This window comes from Xiphophorus maculatus, chromosome 13 (assembly GCF_002775205.1).
Source record: "Xiphophorus maculatus strain JP 163 A chromosome 13, X_maculatus-5.0-male, whole genome shotgun sequence".
Classification (NCBI taxonomy): Eukaryota; Metazoa; Chordata; class Actinopteri; order Cyprinodontiformes; family Poeciliidae; genus Xiphophorus; species Xiphophorus maculatus.
Window position 1 is genome coordinate 17,879,987 of NC_036455.1, and position 19,276 is coordinate 17,899,262.

The window sequence follows — 19,276 nt, forward strand, 5'->3', positions numbered from 1 at the left end:
TCCACCTGAGGCAGGCACCTGGCTCATTATGGGTATAGTAAGTGAATGATTGGATGTTTCACAATGTCCTTTTCCTCTCCATAGTACCGACTGTAAATATCTATTTCTGCACAGATGGAGGATGCCAATTAGTCCTGAGAAAACCTCTATTAAAATGTTGAGGAGGAAAACACTGTGAGTTCTTGGTTTTACAGTGCTTCAGCATTCTTGGCCAGGGTAAGTATTCATCTTCTACTAAATAGATAGCTAAAACAAAGTGCTAACCAAAACGTTGGTCAGCTTTTTTGTGCTCACAGTCACAAGTATCAACTGCATCTGACATCTCTTCATAATTCATAAAGCATGACTTGGCTCATTAAAATGAGACACACTAACGCCACCGACAAGTCTCTGCTTTTCACAAAATGGACACCAGCCCGAGGAGACGGGCCTAAAGCTGTCATGTTCCGTGTTTTTCTGTGTGTTTATTTTGAGTTTCCTGTGTCTCTGAGTCTCCGTGTTGTCCTGTCTTCCCCTTGATTGCTCCCAGGTGTTTCTCGTTCCCCAATTACCTCCTGTGTATTTAGTCTCACCTGTGTCTCTGTGTGTTGTCGGATCCTTGTCACTTGTCGCGTCGTGTTTGTCAAGTCTGCCTGTGTCACCCGTTGTGAGCATCTGCCCTGCGCTCCTTTGTGCTGCCTGGTCTGGGAACTTTGGTTTTCATTTAAAAAAACTATCTAATTCATCTTACCTGGGTCTGCTGCGTCTGCCTCACCACATCCACCGCACCTCATGACAAAAGCAAATCATAGACACTTTATAAATAACACAAGGTTCTTCACCTTACACTGGTTGGCAATTCTGTTCAGGTATTAATATTTCAGCTACACTTTTCTATATTTCTATATGGCTCTCAAAAATTATCTTGACCTCTTTTTGCACCTGACTATTGACTACCGTAAACCACAACCGATGTGAATTTAACAACACACTGACTATGTCTACTAATAGACCACTGCTTGAGAATCTTCTTTTCATTAGATGGGTTTGGCAGTTCATTGTCTCAGGTTTATTTCCCAAAGAACTGTGTACAGTAGTTATCTTTGTAGGCAAACTTTCCCCAGAAGCTTATGCAAATTGACTTTCTCATCTGAGCGGTAACCTTGGATACGAGCAATTTATCCATTTTGGGTTGGAGCAAAGCTGTTGTCTTGCAGAACAATGTGCCCACATTAGGTCATAATAATATTTCTCAGGAGGGGGTCTGCACAAACATGTTTGCTTCAATAGCATCATGGAGATGCCTCAGCTCCACAGAGCATGCACACCTCTTAAACTATTGCAGTACTACTTCAGTAAGTACTTCATTTGGTCCCTCTATGTCTTTATTCTAACATTCCTTATGAGCAGATAGAACCGGATACCAAGATACTTAGTGAGGCAGAGAATGATCCTTGACCTAAAAAAGGCGGCAAATGTGAAAGCAGCTAAGACTCGAGGACTGGAATGAAGCAAAACCACAGAAAATGGGTGAACGTCGTTCAGACTAGAAAGGCTGGGCTAACCTCACCAGTGAGTGCCTTGGTGATCTAGCCTCGGCTTGGCTTGGCTCAATCTGAAATACATGTGTGGTGGGTTACTGAGATTGGGTCCAATGGCTTAGACTTGGGTGTAATTTAAATCCATATCCATAAAACCACTTCTAAACTCTGAAAGAGTACTTCTGATGACTGCTTTTCGGACAAAGCCTTTCCAAGAGGACCTCTCTGGTTTGTATGTTTTATGACATGAAAACAGACACAGCGGGATGACTCCACCTTCAAGAGTATCCTCAGCCGGTGACATCTGAGCAATGTATCTGTTAACCACATTCAGGATGATTCAACACAAGGTACTTGGTCAAGCCCCAAAGCCCCCACCACACACACACACACACACACACACACACACACACACACACACCCACCCACACGCCAGTGCATCAAAGACGTTTATTAACACAACAGACAAAACTGCCCCCAACCTCTCTTTTCTTCTCAAGAACATCTGCTTGGTGTTGTGGTTGTGTCGGGGGTGGTGCTGTTTGGCGAGAAACTGTGAAACTGTGAATGTTCTGTTGTCTAAACACCTTATGAACTCTATTTCCCATTAAATTAGCAAAGCACCCCAATTGAACTGTCTCATTCTTACATTTTGGAAAGTACTCCCAGAGGCCGAAGAGCCGTCTGCTGTTTAGGCAATTGCTAACTCGTTGTCTGTTCCTATGGCTTTATGAGAGCGATGTTAACTGGCTAGAATACATCAAATTACTTGTGAAAATGTCAAAGACCGGCCCATGATTTCCTCCCATCTTTTGTGTACAAAGTGTTGATGTGAGTGGCGGTGTAAAATAAGGATGAAGTAAGACAGAAACCTTTGTAAGGCTTGCGTGAGATTACCAGCTGCTTATGTGCTCTTGGTTGAGCAATCTTGGACACTGTTTGGTGATGTGAAAGTATCAGTCAGAAAGTCCACTTCTCAGACACAACCACAAAAACAGGAAGAGCTGAGTGTGAAGTTGGACATCTGACTGTCCCTCTGTTCTACATTTAGCTCTTCCTCCTATGTCAGGCTTCAGTAGGTCTGAATTAATTAATAAGTGATGTCTTTCGTATAGTGCCTCTCCCACATTTTGTCAAGAGAGCTATTAAAAGACAGCCATAAGAAATTTGTCACAAGCCATGTTGGGGATAGACACATAGAAGAAGAAGCTCACATTAGATGAGGCCATTTTTATCACATAAAATCCCAATGAAAGACATTGACATATTTGATTCTTAACAATAACAAAAGGTAAAAGTGCTTTACTAGACAGTGTCTTAGTTTGGTAAGGCTGCTAATGGTTTACAAAAACAGTCATGAACACTGAGCTCTGATGAAGTTCTAGCTTTGTCTTTAAACTTAAAGCAAAAGTGGATGCCTCTTTAAAGTCATCCAGCATCTGACAGCAAGATGGTGTCCTCTTTTACCCATCAGCCTATTCAAATATTAACAATGACCACAGTGGGAAGACTTCATCAACTGGACTGCCCCAAGAGTCACTCCCATGACCTGACCATAAAAGGGCACCACGTCTTTGTAACCCCAGCTGTGGCACCGTAATAAACTGTGGTGAAGCATTGCACAGTAACATTTGGTCTTGAGCTCCTCTACCATGTCCCTGTCCCCCCGGGTGGGCTGCCACAAGCGTTGGTCTTTGGCAGAAGACCTCTAGACAATAGACTCTCTGTTCCCCCAAACACATACAAACACAGATAAAGTGACAATTCAGGCATGGCTCATTTAATGCTGCCCTTTTGTCCAGGCTTCGACCCCGAAGTAGGTGTCCCTAACGGACAATTTGACGTTCATGAAAGTATTCGAACCCTTTGAAATGTTGTAACCACAAAGTTTGGTCTGTTTTGTTGGGGTTTATGCTTGCAACAAAGTTGTGCATATTTTGAAGTGGAGGAGAAGTGATAAATGATTGTGTACTTTGTTGACCCTACCTCAGGCACTGGTGACGTGCAAGTATTTTGGGGTGTGTCTTTATTTGCTTTGCACATCTAGAGACAGAAATATTTGCCTTTCTTCTTTGCAAAACTTCAAGCTCAGAGTGAACATCAATCAGAAAGGATTCCCCACAACATGAACCACCCACCTCCATGTGGAGTGTGTGATGCTTTTTGTCCACTAATGTTCTCTGACAAACCTCCGAGGCCTTTGACGAAAAGTTTTAGTTATATGACATTAGACTATATACACATTAGCTAGAGACCATCAATCACTCTTGATTTCATTTAGGGGTATCACAGTAAAGCGGCATGACTGCAAATGCATTCGACACTTTCCAGAACTGACAAACAAGGGAAACGTTCAAAGGTTACAGATCCTTTAGCAACGCATGGCAAGATGAGGACAGATGCGCACATAACCAAGCGAAGGTGCATCAGGAGCAAAGTTTGGTAAAGTACCGTTTCTCTTTCGAGTTCAGTCTAACGAGTAAATGCTCACGCCTACACCTCTGATAACCACAGAACATAAAAAGCCATAACATTTCCTTCCCCTTAACAGCACAGTGGCAAATGATGCTCAACAATCACCCACACACTTTGCAAAAAATACACCGATGCGCATCCCTGCCCCTCCATGATTCACTTTCACACCGTGCGGACACAAAAAGTCACTCTGCCGCTGAAACAATGTCAAACACAATGCGACCCTGAATCCATATGCACACAGATATGTAAGTCAGGGCACACAGAGTCTCACTGCCAGCAGGCCAGTGGGAGATGTTAGTCAAAAGAGGAGGGGGTGAGGACACGCTAGATGTGTCGGGGTGTGTGTGTGTGTGTGTGTGACGGGGGTCTTTGTGAGTGAGCGAGGTAGGAGGAAAGGGGGAGAGGGCGGGGGACACAGTGTTCTATTTCTCATAGAGCAGCAGCTGCCGTCTTTAGTGCGGAGACAGAGAGCGGGAGAGGGAGGGCTGCGTGGTGTGAGGCAGTACGTACTCGCGATGTTTAGGTGAATCTACAGCCTTCTGCCTCACAACCATAAAGCAGCCTCACTGAGTGCACGCACGGCGGCAACACGGAGACCTCTTCCTCCTCCTGCTTTCCGCTTCCTCTCTCTTTTTCTCCTCGTTTCATCCGGCTGCCGGCGTCTCTACGCCTGTTGGTGTCCGTCCTCCTCTTTTGTTTTTCTCTCCTTCATCCGTCTCGGCCCCGGAAAGAAGGAAGGAGCATCGGAGTTGAGAGGCATATCGTCCTCCCTCGTCCTGCATGCCCAGCCGGTAAGCTGCGACATCTTTACTTCTCAGCGCTGGTAGAAAGAGCGGAGCTGGATAGTCCCGCCCTGCAGCATCAGTATCAGGGAGAGGATGCTGAGAGATGCGGGTCAGGATGGGGGGGAGGTGGAGGCGGCAGGTGAACGGTGGGTATAACTTCCGCTTGGATGGTGGATAGATGGAAGTGTAGGTATCAAATGTAAACCTCTCAGGGCTGGTCAATCAATTTTTATTATTTTTTTTACTGCATTTTCCAGGTGGGCTAGGGTCGTCACAAACTCACACACATCTGCCCACTTAGCAAACATCTATACATCAAACCAATAAGGCAAACATGAAGTTTCTGTGGATTTTTACCTCCCAGTAATGTAGGACATACCAAGAACCACCGTAGCACATGTCACATGAAAATGAGACACATTAGTCAGGCATGTCAGCCGCCCACCCTTCACCTTTCCAGCTTCATCACGTCTCGTGCAGCATACCGAGAGTTAGCTGGGGTCGACAAAACAAGCTAGCTAAAAGCAACGTAGCCCCAACGGCGAAAGCCGAACAGCGTCAGGCGGGAGAGAGAGAGAGGTGAGCTAAAAAAACTGAATGGAGGAGACAAATGAATGAGAGCGATGGCTTTCCAGGAGAGTTTTGTTCTGGCAATTGTGGGAAAGACGAAAGAAAGAAAGAAAGAAAGAAAGAAAGAAAGAAAGAAAGAAAGAAAGAAAGAAAGAAAGAGGGTGAAAAAAGCTCGCGAGCTGCCTTGTGACTCTGCAGGTCTTTGTGTATGAAGGAGCCAAGAGAAGCGGAAGTAGAGATGCAAAAGAATCTTTATTATATAGCTATGACATGCCTTGTATAGTGATACATTACATTGAATAGTAATAGATACACGATTAGTAGTATAACCTATCATGATAGTAGTAATAATAATAGTAATAATAATAATATTAAATTAATGGCAGTTAAAGTGTGTTGACAATAAGCATAAAAATGTAGAAACGTATAGACAGAAAGGGAAAGGAAGTAATCAGCATGTAATTGAAAGTTCAGATCTGTGTCTGTTCCTCTGGTTATCTACACACTGGTTATATATATATATATATATATATATATATATATATATATATATATATATATATATATATATATATATATATATATTCACTGATGTGTGTCTGCACCACTACAGCTATCTTTAAATAGAGCACCAGTCTTTGAATCATGTGTGAATGCCTATAGGTTTTTTTTTAATTATTATTCCCCCTCAGCTGCTGCTATGGTATTTACTCCGCTGTTGCTAGGACACTCCCTTTGAACATCTTAACCGAGCCTTTCCATTGGCTCGCCGCAGTGATGCAAGATTCCCTCACCCCAAATCTGTCCTGAACGCCCATAGAAACATGCCCGTCTGCGTTTCCTCCTCGCTCCTTTCCTCGCTGTCACTCTTTTGTCTCACGCCCTCCCCTCCTCTCCTCTCTTCCTCCTTTCGTACTCCTCCTCTTCGCTCTCCATTTTTTACCCTCTCTCTCCTCCAGTCCATTCCCCCTACTCTTCTCGCCTCTCCGTTATTGCCCCCCGACAATATATAATTAATTCTCGCTTTCTGTAATCCTCGGCTCGCATCGGTCTTGATGAACTCTGTGCTCTGTGTCACTTTTCTTCCCCTCATAAAGTCTAATTGCCCGCTGCTAAATCGCATCAGCAGCATGTGGGAATGCACAATCATTCTCTCCTGCTGTCTCCGCGGAGGATTGCTGGTTTTGTGCGTCCCACAATGCCCCACTTCCTGCATCCATATGGGGCATCTGATTAGCCCTTCTTACCATGAGTCAGGGGGAGCAGGTTTGACAGGGCAGAAGACAGGGATGGGGGTTGGTGTGTCACAGAGGAGGAAGCTCCGGTTACAATCACTAACTTGTATGGATTTCGTTAGAATCTATGAGTGAGAGACCAGCTCTGGAGTAATTGACAAATGTGAAGTGGAAGGAGAACGAAACACGGTTTTTTTGTTTTTAGAAAGTTAAACCACAGAAAAGTGGCTCAAGCTCAGGCGGATTAGAAGGAGGTTGTCTGTCTGTTTCAATTTCAAAGTTTTGCAACAGATTCTCAAACGGATTGGGATCAGGACTTTGACTAGGCCTTTATAACACATTAGCGCGCTTTGATCCGAGCCAGTTCACCATGTCTCTGGTTGTATATTTAGGGCTGTTGTGCTGTCTGCTGTCATCTTCCTCATTAAACATACAACTGGAGCTACTAGGCGGATGTTTTACAACAATAACATTCCCACAGGATGATGCTCCCTCCACCATGTTCCAGTATGTGCATCTTAATTGGCATATAGGCCGGATGTGGTGTTTTCTAACTGGAACATGCTCTTCCACAAGTTTGCTGTGTCGCCAGCGTTGGTGCAGCAGCTAGCCTCGTTGCTTTTTATTAGCTGGAGGGAAACCAGAGAGCTGTGGCTGTGGACGGATTTTCAGTAAACAGGTTTTCTTCAAGGACTCGCCTGTATTAAGCTCCAACCATTACCAACTAGATTACATCAGAGCTCAAATGGTTGCGTGTAGTTTTTATTAAAATTTGTATCAAAATGAAAGGGGTGTGCCACAAGTTTCAGATTTTTATTTGTAAAAATTTGTTGAAAACCTTAAATCGTTTTCCTTCCAATTCACAATCGTGCTTCATTGTGTCGGTCAGTCATAACAATCCCAATAAAATACGTTGATAATTCAATAGAGTGGAACAGAAGAGAAGTTTAGGTGTAACAGGAGCATTAGGTATGAAGGTTCATGCACAAAAAAGTTCTTAAAGTGTTAAAAACAATACATAAAAAACAAGATTAACAATAATAATAATAACAATGAGATACTGTACAAGGCTGTAACAAAAAAAAAGACTGCTCAGTTATCAGAAATAAAAATATCAGACTCACAATCCTGGGAATGTCCATTGGAGTCTTATCATTTTTCCAAAAAATGCACATCATTTGTATCTGTGCTGAACACTGAAAAAGATGGACTATTTACAACATCTTCTATTCCTTTTATGATTGTCACACGACAAAATGTGAATGCAGGCGGTATGAGTACTTTTGAAAGGCCCCCCTTTGTGCACGTCACGCTGTAGGGACCAGAAGACGGGTCTGTCTGAGGTTAAGTCTTCAGATGCGTTGTCTAGAATCATAGTAAAATGATGTGAAATCATTTCGACTGTTTACCAAGCGAGGCACGGTGGAGGCTGTCGATGACAACATGCGGCGCCAAATCCAGCTGTGACTACTCATGCCTGAAATCTATCGAAACCTCCACTTTTACCAGTCATTTAAATACGAGAAGAACATCAAACACGTCTGCCCACACAGCTGCTAATAGATCGTTTTATCTCCAATTTTGAAAAGTGGTTGTTAAATTCCCCCTAACAAAATAAAACTATGGAATAAACTGTTGTTTTCCCTTTTTTCTTTGATGCACACTCCATGTGCTACTCCTTCAGTGAAATACGGCACCCTCTCCATAGGTCAGTGGGAAACATCTGTCATTCGGGGCTTTTCCTCACAAGCTAGATCAGTTACAGAGCCTGAAATAATACCGGAACCCGAAATGTGATCCGTCTGCACCTGGTAATTGTGTGCGCATGAGTGTGTGTTTTCAATCCAGCGCTGTCAGGATTTAGGGATTACGTCCTCAGAGCTGTGATGATCCCGTTAAAGGGGCCGCAGGCTGGAGCGCAGCGAGAACCACAAACAGAAAGCTGGAGATTTTATTTGCCGCAAAAAAATAAGGACAGTAAAATGCTTAATACTTGCAGCTAAAGTAACGGGGTTGGAAAGAAACATTGACTCGCATGCAAACTTTTATAGACAACACTCACGTCTTTACAAATATGTTTATTTGGTTTCAGGATGAAGGGTAACAGCGAAGTGATCGATTCAGATGGAAACGACTTTAGAGTCAATCTGACAGAAGCAGGTCAGTTCATGTAGCTCAGAGGCTGAATAAGGAGGAAAACAAACACTCTAATCTCAGTTTAATAATAATTGATGCTTGGTGAGAAATCTGTTAATGACAATTTTTTTTTCTCCAGAGGAAGCCAGCAGCAAGGCATTACTTAGAGGGATTTACTCGTTTAAGTGAACTTGAAACATCAATCTCACTGTCCTGTCATCTATTAAATATATACAGCATTTAATACATGCGTGTAAATTAAACGATAAAGCCTTTCAAAGATTCTTGCAATGACAAAAGTCATGTAGCGTTGTTTGTTCTGTTCTACACGAGACAAATAAAGCAGAAAACAAACACTGAGCCGCTTCCTAACACCGAATTTAATCGGTTTGTTCTCATTTTATTTTAAAGATGATAGTACATGTCGGAAGGGCATATTATTTCTCTGTGATAGAGTCAAAGTAGATTACATAATGTTTCAAAACACAACATAGATACACATCGCTTTACAATAAAATCGTAAATCTTAACAGCTGTTTGTCATTTTAACAGCTTGAAGGCAGGAGGCTTTGTAGGAGCCTGTTGTTTCTGATTTTAATGTTGCAGCGCTGCTTGTCGGATGGGAACAGTTCATAAAGTTCCTGGAAAGGCTGTGAGGAGCCTCTGACAACGTCCAGAGTCCTGTTCCTGTAGGCAACGCAAAGCACATCCTGGAAGAAAGTCGGGATGCTGCAGTGACACTTTCAGCTCCCGTCACTGTTCTTTGCGTGGACCTTTTCATTTACGTTCATGCGGCTGATGCTTTCATCCAGCTCCAGCTGTTGGCCTGAATTCAAAATTTTACTTCTGAAATGACTTAAGATTAAATTTAAACCCGTATTCGTTGAAACCACAGGAGCTTTGTTCAATTTTTGTAAACAATTGACAACCAATTTTAACATTAAAGCTATATTTGCAAGTTGAAAAACCAGAGAGACGCTTCAGTTGCTATGACGTCTCTCACAGGTCCATAATATTATTTGTCTGAATGTGTACACCAAAGGAACATGGCAGTTATAGAGTAGCCTAGTGTGTGCACCTCTGCTTTTACAAGACACAACTGCCAGAAGAGAAAATAAATACTTTCTCGAAACTTTATGCGTGGAAGCCAAGAAGTTGACTTTTTAAAACCAGATTTCCAACTGCAAGAGGCGATCTTGTTATATTTCCAATATGTAACTACAGTAGGTCAAGTTTGACTTCCTAATACAAACAGAACACGCTATTTTACTCTGTATCAAAGGTCAAGTGGTCTTGGGAGCCTCCTGCTGGCCGGGAGGCTCAGTGGCTTAATTTACTTACTTTATGCACTGATCTATATGAAGCTTACGAACCACGAGTCATGAACTTAACAATTAACTGATAATAAATTTTCATATTGAATATTCTTAACAGGAAATTGAACTCATATATGCATTTGAGTTTACGATACAGAAATGGTAATGCTAACAATGAAAAATGTTTCGATGGGTGTTTGGCAAAATCCATCGTACAGAAGTAGCGTTTTTGTTGTTGAAGGGAAGGGTGAAGATTAATGTCTATAAAATGAAGAACTCCACTTCATATGTTTCAATGCTTTACAACTAGAATCATTTAACGGACCAAAAAATTGGCCGACTTTCACTGGTTTGAAGAGAAAAAGTTGTAAAAGAATGAAGAAATTTAAGAAAAATCTTTGAATCTATTTGATTCTGAGAACTGAAAGTTTCAAGATCTGATCAATCTTCAATGATTGCGTTCACCTCTAAATGAAACAGACTAAAGTGGATCCATTCCAGCCTGTAACCAAGCTTAACTTAAGCAACAAAACTTTCTCTTTAGTATTGAATGAAGGCAGAAGTGGGCAAATTTCTGAGAGTAATCAGTTTACTCAGATCTGCCCCCGCGGGACTTCCGACAGCGTCGGGGCCTGCAATTTGTCGATGAGATCAATCGCTGTCCGCTAGCGTCAACAGATAGTCCGAATGTTCACCCTCTGGACATATTTGAGATCAATGCCACCAGGTCTAGGGAAGCTGGAGCCAACGGGACCAAGTGGGAGGCTGAAGTGAGGAGAGTGGGAGGAGAGAGGACCGTTTATTGTTCTGCTGCTAGATTTCAGTGAGTGAGAGGGAAAATCATCTCTCAATGTCTACAGCGTGGGAAACAAGTATATGGATTTACATGGCAGCATCATTTTAATGTGAAGAGACAGAATATCGAATAAATATCCAGAAGGAATTTGTTATATAAACGTTGTAAACTGATTTGCATGTCTACAAGCGAAAGACGTACTTGCTCCTCTGCACTGCAGTAGAAAATCTGACACAAGATTGGATAAGCAGTCATTTGGCACATAAATCTGTCAGCTACTAAATACACGTGTCCATAGATTCATGTTCTTTCCCAACCTAACCACTAACGTGTACGACCCAAGAGCGGCCAAAGAACCGCAGGGCCAGGATCGGACCTCTGTCAAAGGCTGGAGGGGTCTACAAGAACATCAGCTACATGCTAAGTGTGTTTATTTGGAACTAGATGAAAAGACAGTTAATGGCCCTCAGTCTGAAGATCCATGCAGGATGTAGTCTTTGTGTGGATGATCAACAGAAATATGAGGAATCAGATTTGAAAGCAGTACTGACTACAGTCACCAAAAACACTACCTTTTAGCGCAGCATGCTCTGCTGAATTGAAATCGTGGACCTTCCTTACATTCTTGAGGAAGATTTCTTTGATCAGATGAGACTGGAGTCATTGACATCAGCTTGACCCATTTGATTTGGAAGAAGGGAAAGGCTGATGAATATGACTGGAAGTACGCTTTCTACACGGTCAAGCATAGAGGTGGAACTGTCATGCTTTGTGGCTGTTTGTTTGATAAAGGTTCAGGAGGAGCTAATGCACGGTACCATGTATCGCAAACTCTGGAGAAGAACAGGAGCTTTATTTCCTCCATCAGAACACGGAGAATCACCCAAAACATGTCACCAAGACAACAAAAAGGTTAAAGAAGACATCTGAACTTCTGAAAATCTGTGAAGGGAATTGACACTTTGGGTTGCAGAGATGCAGCAAAGAACCCCGGAGGATTTCTGCAACGACCGGTGGGCCAGAATCTCTCCTGAGCTAAAAACAAACCTGGTAACCAATTACTGAAAATGCTTCTGCTCTGTGCTCACTAGTAAATGTTTCTCAAACATGTTCTAAATACTGCTTTGCTGATTGTCAAATAACTATTTCATGTAGTACAAATGGGTTTTTAACTTATCACAAAACGAAAGACTCAAGCCCCATCTCCCTTGTCAAGTCTCACTCTGGACGGTTAATGTCCAGTTCCGTTCTAGCCAAGCTGGGTGTTCCTCCACTGGCAGTGCATTCCTCACTATGAGGACATGACTATGGACATGACTATCGATGCTCTGATGATGTAATTTTGTGTGCGTACCCTTGGGTGCACAGTTTCTCTGAAATTTGTTGGTATATCTTTATTCATTGTTGCCCTGTATAGTTGACCCTGTGTGCATTCTTCCACCACAACTGATGAAAAGTTTCGGATCTCAAGGTTTGACCACGGACTTACCGATTTGCAGCTCGCCACCTCAAAATTACTACAGTATCGTCAATTGAAAATGGTAGTTGAGATCTTGTTGTTGACGTAAATCCATGAGCCAGTCAACGAAGGCACTCTGCTGCCAATCAAGAAGCCTCTTGCGCCCAATACCTGGCTAGGTCTGGCTAGTGCCACTCCTGATGTGGATCCAGAAAACAGCGAAGAACCACAGAAGATCTCCAAATGGAGACAAATCTGACTGGGGAAGAACCGGTTAACGACATGCCTGTGGAGAAGAGGCTTAAGTCCCTTAAATTTAGGGTCTGCAGGTTGTTGATGTAAAATCTGAGATCAGATTAAATTTCTTCTTTTTTGCTTGACCAAGGCAAAAATCTGCAGTCATTTTCTGTTTTTAGTGCAGCAAATTGGGTTTATAGTTCAGTAAACAACAGCTGAAATATATTAAGATTGCATCATAGCAGAAATACTCATTATTCCTCATCCAATGCAGGTTTGCAGAATCATATTTTAGAACAACACAGGCTGTCTGATTTCCAGATTTTTCGTCGTTATACAGAATTTTGGGGCAGTCCAAAACCAAAACCCTGCATCCATGTTCTATATTTGTTTGGTCAAATGGACTTTTACCTGGAATCATTCAATCTGGTGAACTGTTTTCATCATTGTGAATCGTGCACAAGTTTTCAGTCACCTTATGGAAGCTCATTAGTGGTAGAACAGAGAGTATGACAGCGTACTACCGCGGTATCAGTTCTCCTTACAGCTTTTTTTTAAATCAGTACCTCTGTAAGTGTCAGTGTGTGTCGGCGTGTGTGTGTGAAAGTGGCTTTGAAACCCATTTTCTTAATGGTTTGACTCTATGAAGTTAAAACAACAGGGAGTGTTTGTGTGTTTGCTCATGTGTTTATGCCAGAGCCTAGCATGCCACGGACACACCAGGACGCTGGCAGCCCCGGTTTTATTTCATGTTTGATCAGGCTTGTGAGACAATACAAACACAGTTTTTTAATGTTTGTTTCTTTCACTGCCCTCCCCCCCTCCCCCCCTCAAATCAATAGGTTCTCATCTAGTTAGCTCCCATTGCTATTTTTCATCAAAACAACCAAAAAAAACACAAACCCCCAAACACAACAGGGATAGAAAATATCCCATTAGACAGGAATAAACCTGAAAAACGGCCAAGATCTCACGCTTTCACACCGGGGATTGACCGCATCCATTTTTAGTCCACTCTCTTCCTGCTCCATCAATCCCACCCCCCACTACCCCTACCTTGCGCTGAAGCCAATTTCCGGCGTTTGAAGGTGCTGCTGCTGCTGCTATTCTTCTCCTCCCAGCGGAGCGGGGAAGAGTGTAGCGCTGCATCGTCTGCCATGTGAGACGCGCTGCAGCACTCTGTGAAGGAGCATCGCCTCCGTCAAGGACGGGCCCAGTCGCTCCAGCGGGCTTTGGCGCACCGAGCTCAATATAGACTGCCGGTTGCACAGGGGGTCAGGGGTCAATGCGTTCCTCCTCTGTGGTCATGAGCCGCTGGCTGTGGATTTAAACACAATAGGACCCGGTTCTGCACTTTATTGGATTCGCTCTTCTTTTCCCTGCGTTATGTTTAGATTTTAGTTCATTCATGATGGCGGTTTTGCTTTTTTGCCCTTGTTGGAGCAGCCAATGTTTTTCCACAGAACGTGCACCCGGTACAATTTTACTTCCTCGTTCCATTCTTCATTCCTGATGACTTTTGAGGTGGACATATTTGGATCCAACGCCGAAAGATAATCACTGGCATTGCACTGTGGATTTTTTGTGAAGTTATTACTCCTTTTATTTGACGTCAAACCTGGGAATGACATCACAATGTCTTATATGGGCAGCCATATTGGATTTTGAAGCTATTCACTGACGTCCAACTTTTTTAGTCAGACATCCGACTTTAGTGGGAGTTCTTGTTGTGTTTTTGACTGAAAAACATAGGAATAAAACTCAACTAAGTTGGTTTTGCTGTTTTAAAATTGTAACTTTATAAAACTTTGGTACAAAGCAAAAACGTTCAGCGCTGTTCCTGCGCTTTAAGATCCAGAGAAGGTGCCAAAATGACTGAAGTTTTCCCTTGCACACATTGTGTACATTAACCTGCACACAATCAGTCAGCTGGCTGAAAGAAAGCCGACAATGCTTACGGGGAAAAGTAATCGGCGACTACGGACTGGTCAGGTCATGAAAAATAAAGACAATCCTGGAAGCTAACGGAGTGTCACCCATCTCTTCTACATAAAGCAACAATCAGAGATTCGACTTTTAGTTTTTAAACACTAAAAGTTTTACCATCAGTAACCCTGAAGTGGCTGACCGCAGACTGGCTCCACAGTAATATAACTCAACTTATTAACCAGCTGATATCTACTCAATAAAGAGGAGAATGGCCAAAAAAATAATAATATTCGGAACAATATTCATTTAGAATCAACTACTTTACATATATTTTTGCTGAAGTCTGCTTCTGAAATACAAATAAATCATAACATACAACATTTTTGTAACAGTACTAATCAGTATTTGTATATTATGTGGATTTTTTTCATGAATACTAAACACGTTTTACATAAAATTTTACATAAAACTGTCTTGATCATAAAAAAACCCAACTCATTCCAACTTAATGCACATATAAGCAAACCATCATTAATGTAAAATTCCAATTGGAATAAATTTGAGTTAAATCAGACACAATTTGTCCCTTCAAATCAACTCAAACGTCCTTTTGTTTTCCACCCCCCATTGAACGCAACCCGGCCTATAACAGCCCCCCCAGGCATGCGGGCGTCTGCTGACCGGCAGGAAAGCAACGTGTGAGCCTCCCGCCGAGGACAAAGAGCAGCTCGCCTGTCTTTGTTTACAGATAGCGGGGCTTCTGGGAAACGGCGTTTAACGACTGCATACAGCACGGCCGCATCATCAGAGCCCTGAAAGAGCCAGGTGTGTGTTCTCGCTTCGACAGGCGCTGATGAAACGTCCCACTTCTCAAATAAATGTAGGCGCTCCAGTAGATCCGGATACCACTAGGTCTGAAATGCTTCTGCTTTTCTGCCGTTGTAAAAGCCCTGACGCCTTATCGTGGTATTCATGTTAATATTCATGGCTACGTTAAGTATAAAACACAGTCTCTTGGTGTGAAAAAATAAAAAAGATTAGATAGTAATAAACTTCGTTTTCTCAAAAAATGATCTGTGGCTGAAAGGAAAAAGATCAGCAAAAAATACAAACATGTGGATTAGTAATTTAAAGATGGGATCTGCGCTTGCAGGGTTACCATATATTTAGCTTTTTTTGTAGTTTAATTGAAAAAGGACTTCAGATCAAAATGGTTTTGCATTTAAACATGTCATAACATCCCTCTTCGTCAATCAAAGCATCCTCTACGCTTTTCTTTGTCAGCTTTGCAGCACAGGCTCACAATGCTCATTTGCAATCGCCCTCTAAGGAGGGCATGGCTCTGGACCGGGCATGTGTATGCGTGTGTGTGTGTGTGTGGGGGGGGGGGGTGGCACAGAGGAAGGGAGAATAAAGGGGCTGTGCAGGAGCATCACAGGCTTCGCTTTTTAGTTTCCATCTCTGACATTCTCTTTTCCTTAATGAGAAGCAGTTACATTTATTGTTGCCTTTCAAAATAAAGCGTATCAATACTCTTCAGAATAAATCAAATCATGTTGGTGATGGCCATAGCAGACGGTTTGAAATACCTAAATGCAGAGTTACTGCTTTGGATTTTCAGACTGAAGTTTAGGCTCGCTTCAAAATAAAAGTTTATAAGTCCGATTAATGCAAAAGCAAGTTCCAGATTACCAACAGAACTATGTGGAAAAAAAGTTGTTCTAATAAATCTCGCAATTTTTAAAATGAGAGGCTCGCTCTTTTATTTGTTGACTTACTTTGAGTAGCTTTGAAATATCTCACAGGATTTCCATGATAATTATGGATATTCTTGCAACTTTAACGCCTCATGTTTCATAAATGAGTTTATAACAAAATGATGTTTCACATTGCTAAAGAAAGTACGACAAAGGTCCTTTTTTATTTGCCTTTCCTCAAGATTAGCAATTTGGAAAACCAGGTTGAGGTTTCTATGAGTACTCTTCAAAATAAAAGCCTCCATATGTAATAGAGCAGATTATTGAAAAGATCAAATCCACAAGGCAATGGGGAGCTAAACCTGGCATGAAATAAACTGATTCGGTCGACCCGTTAAATGATCCATCTTGTATAATCTACAATGTTGGTCTTTAGGGCTTCAAATTCCTAATGGGCCTAAAACCAATTGAGTTACAAATTGGGATTTTCAGAATACAAATGTGGAAATACTGCAGTAATAAATGCCTTAAGATTAGCAATGGAAAACACAAGAAAAAAAAAAAGCAATGAAAATGAGAAGAATCGCCTCTAGTTCGGGTGTCACTTGAACTATTGAGATACTAATCAGCTCCCCGATGTGAAAATACTTTACTGCGACAGCTACGCGTCATAGCAACTGTTCAAAAGTCACATTTCTGCAGCTCAAATCTTATGATGGTGGCTTCCATATTCCATTTAAAGACAAAAGCATCTGTCGTTGGGTCTAAATCAGATTGGAAAGGCATTTTGGTGGCACGCAGTGCTACAGGATAAGTGGCAACCATCACCAACCTTTCCTGAGGATTTTTATTTTAGTTTCCTTTCAGTGCATCAAGTGTATCTGTGGCCTGAGGCCAGTTGGCTGTAGGAATCCATTAGCACTGATGTTTTAGCTGCATTTGACAGTTAGCTCCCACTTTATTCCGGAAAGTCACTCTTTGTCACATATGCTGGGTTTGTTTCGCATTTTCTCTCTCCTTTCTGTCCTTAAATAACCCAATCTTCCTGATGTGATCTAAAAATTAGACTTGCATTGGTTTACGTGAGGCTGAAAAGGCCGTCTGATTCCTCGCTCTTCGAAGGCACAGCCACAGCCTCCTGCTCTCATCGCTATCTTTAGATATGCTGACAAAGACAGAGGATCAAAAGAACAAGTCAAACAGGTGTGTGAGAAGAAAGGTGCATCAAGCACAAGGCATCAAAGAACAGCCTTTATGGACGGAGAGAGCGAAAAAGTCAGACAGATCGGATTAAAAAAAGCATTTCCTGCTGACTTTTTTTGTTATCTTATCAAAGAAGCATCTTTTTCAGCAAGTTGTACAAGCGAGTCTTTCTACGACAAGAGAGAAAAAAAGGAGTAAATTTCCACCAGAAAACTGAAATTTTGAGACTTCTCCAATTTTTTGACTTTTAAAAGTCTGAAATTTCCTCGTTTTTTTCTACAGATTCATCTTAGCATTTCCGAATATTTTTGTAGCAATGTTTTTGCTTTTTGAAACTCTGACGTTTCTATATTTTTTTTTTCTAGAAAAAGCCCTGAGATTAATCTCAACATTTCTGAGTATTTCAACATTCAACAGAAATCTCAACATTTCTGAGTATTTCATTGGAAATTTACTCCTTTTGACGACGGCCCTGATACGCTGCTGCTGGACGGTTAAAGCTCTCCAGACCCTTCTCATCGTGTCTGCTCTCTGGAGAAGGCAGAGCAGGCTAATCTTTGATTAACGGGACACTGAATCATGGTGATGCTCATAAGTGCAGTGTCAATATCAAAGTCTTCCGGGATTCAGGCCGATTAGGTGCAGCCTCCTTCAGAAATACACACTAACCTTATGTACTGCGGCTCTACCACACACATTGTTTTCATTTTTGATATGCTGCTCAGACAAACAGCACGGTGTACTGAATGACGCGATGCACTGCAAAAAATGCCAAATATTACCAAGTATTTTTGGTCTAGTTTAGTTTCTAGGTCAAATTTCTTTGTAGACTTGAAATAAGTGGGCGATAATACCACTTAAACCCAACATTTTTGACTTATTTTGCGGAAGTTTTGCAGAAAACTCAAGAGAAAATGTGGGGATCTATTGATTCAGTACAGAAGAAACTGATTGATGTAATTTGACAGTGTACAGATACAAAACTGCTTTGGTTTGTTAAAATAATATTTGAGCACACAGCTGTTATCCACCTCTGGAGTCTAGAGGGCCACCTAAAGAGCTATGACGGGCCGGATTTGGCCCCCGGGCCTTGAGTTTGGCCCATATCCTCCAGATAGTTAGTTGCAACTATTCTGCTTTTGGAGTATGAAAATGTACAGGGGAGAACGATGATATTAAGCATTAAGATATTAAGCTCGTGGTTAAATTTAAAAAGTGCTGAGAAAGCAAACAGAAGGTTTGGAGCTCAAACAGCAAACGGAAGCGCTAAGCTAATTAGCAGAACTGAAAATAGTAATCCATCAGCGCAATAAGAGCCCTAGGCTTAGGATAAAATTGGAAACTTGCACACATTTAGATATACTTTAATACTTTAACACAAAAGGCAACAGCTCTGATAGGTTTAGCGTATTGTAAGGTAATGAGATTTTGTGTATTTCTTTAAATACCTCTTACTAACAAAGCTGAACACAATAGAACAGATAAATCTCATTTAACAGACAATGTTCCCCTCCGTTATGTCCACAGGTGTGAATTTGACCTATGCACAGGGGCGATCAGCAGTCATTGACCCTTTGACCTGGGTCAGTTTGGTCAAGTTCCCAAAGTAAATCACTGGATGTGGGAGTTCCACGAGAGCAAAATGTTTCATGGACGAATCCGGAAGCACAGGAAATAGTGAACCGAGTACGGGCCGTCGTTATCCAACCGACGAGCCGTGCTGAAAACGCCAAGCCATGCCTGAGTGTGTGTTGCCATGAGAATGAGAGGCTGTGTTTCCCTAGCAACCCCTCTGCAAATATGCCACCTTCCTCCAGTCTGCACTCTCTCCTGATGAGATTCGATGATGCAAGGGCGGCAGCAGCGGCGTTAATAGTTGCACCAGTCAGCAGGTCAGACGTGGCCCAGGCTGCGT

The 19,276-nt window shown here is 42.1% G+C and overlaps 1 protein-coding gene across 1 annotated transcript in view; it reads left to right on the top strand.

Annotated features, from left to right (window-relative positions):
• Nucleotides 1-4,440: 4,440 nt before the first annotated feature.
• LOC102234312 (protein FAM49A-like) overlaps nucleotides 4,441-19,276 on the top strand; it is a 40,399-nt gene continuing 25,563 nt past the window's right edge. Inside the window, exon 1 of the mRNA XM_023344856.1 lies at nucleotides 4,441-4,789. The gene's annotated coding sequence lies outside the window, so the exon portion shown is untranslated. The remainder of the gene's footprint in view (nucleotides 4,790-19,276) is intronic.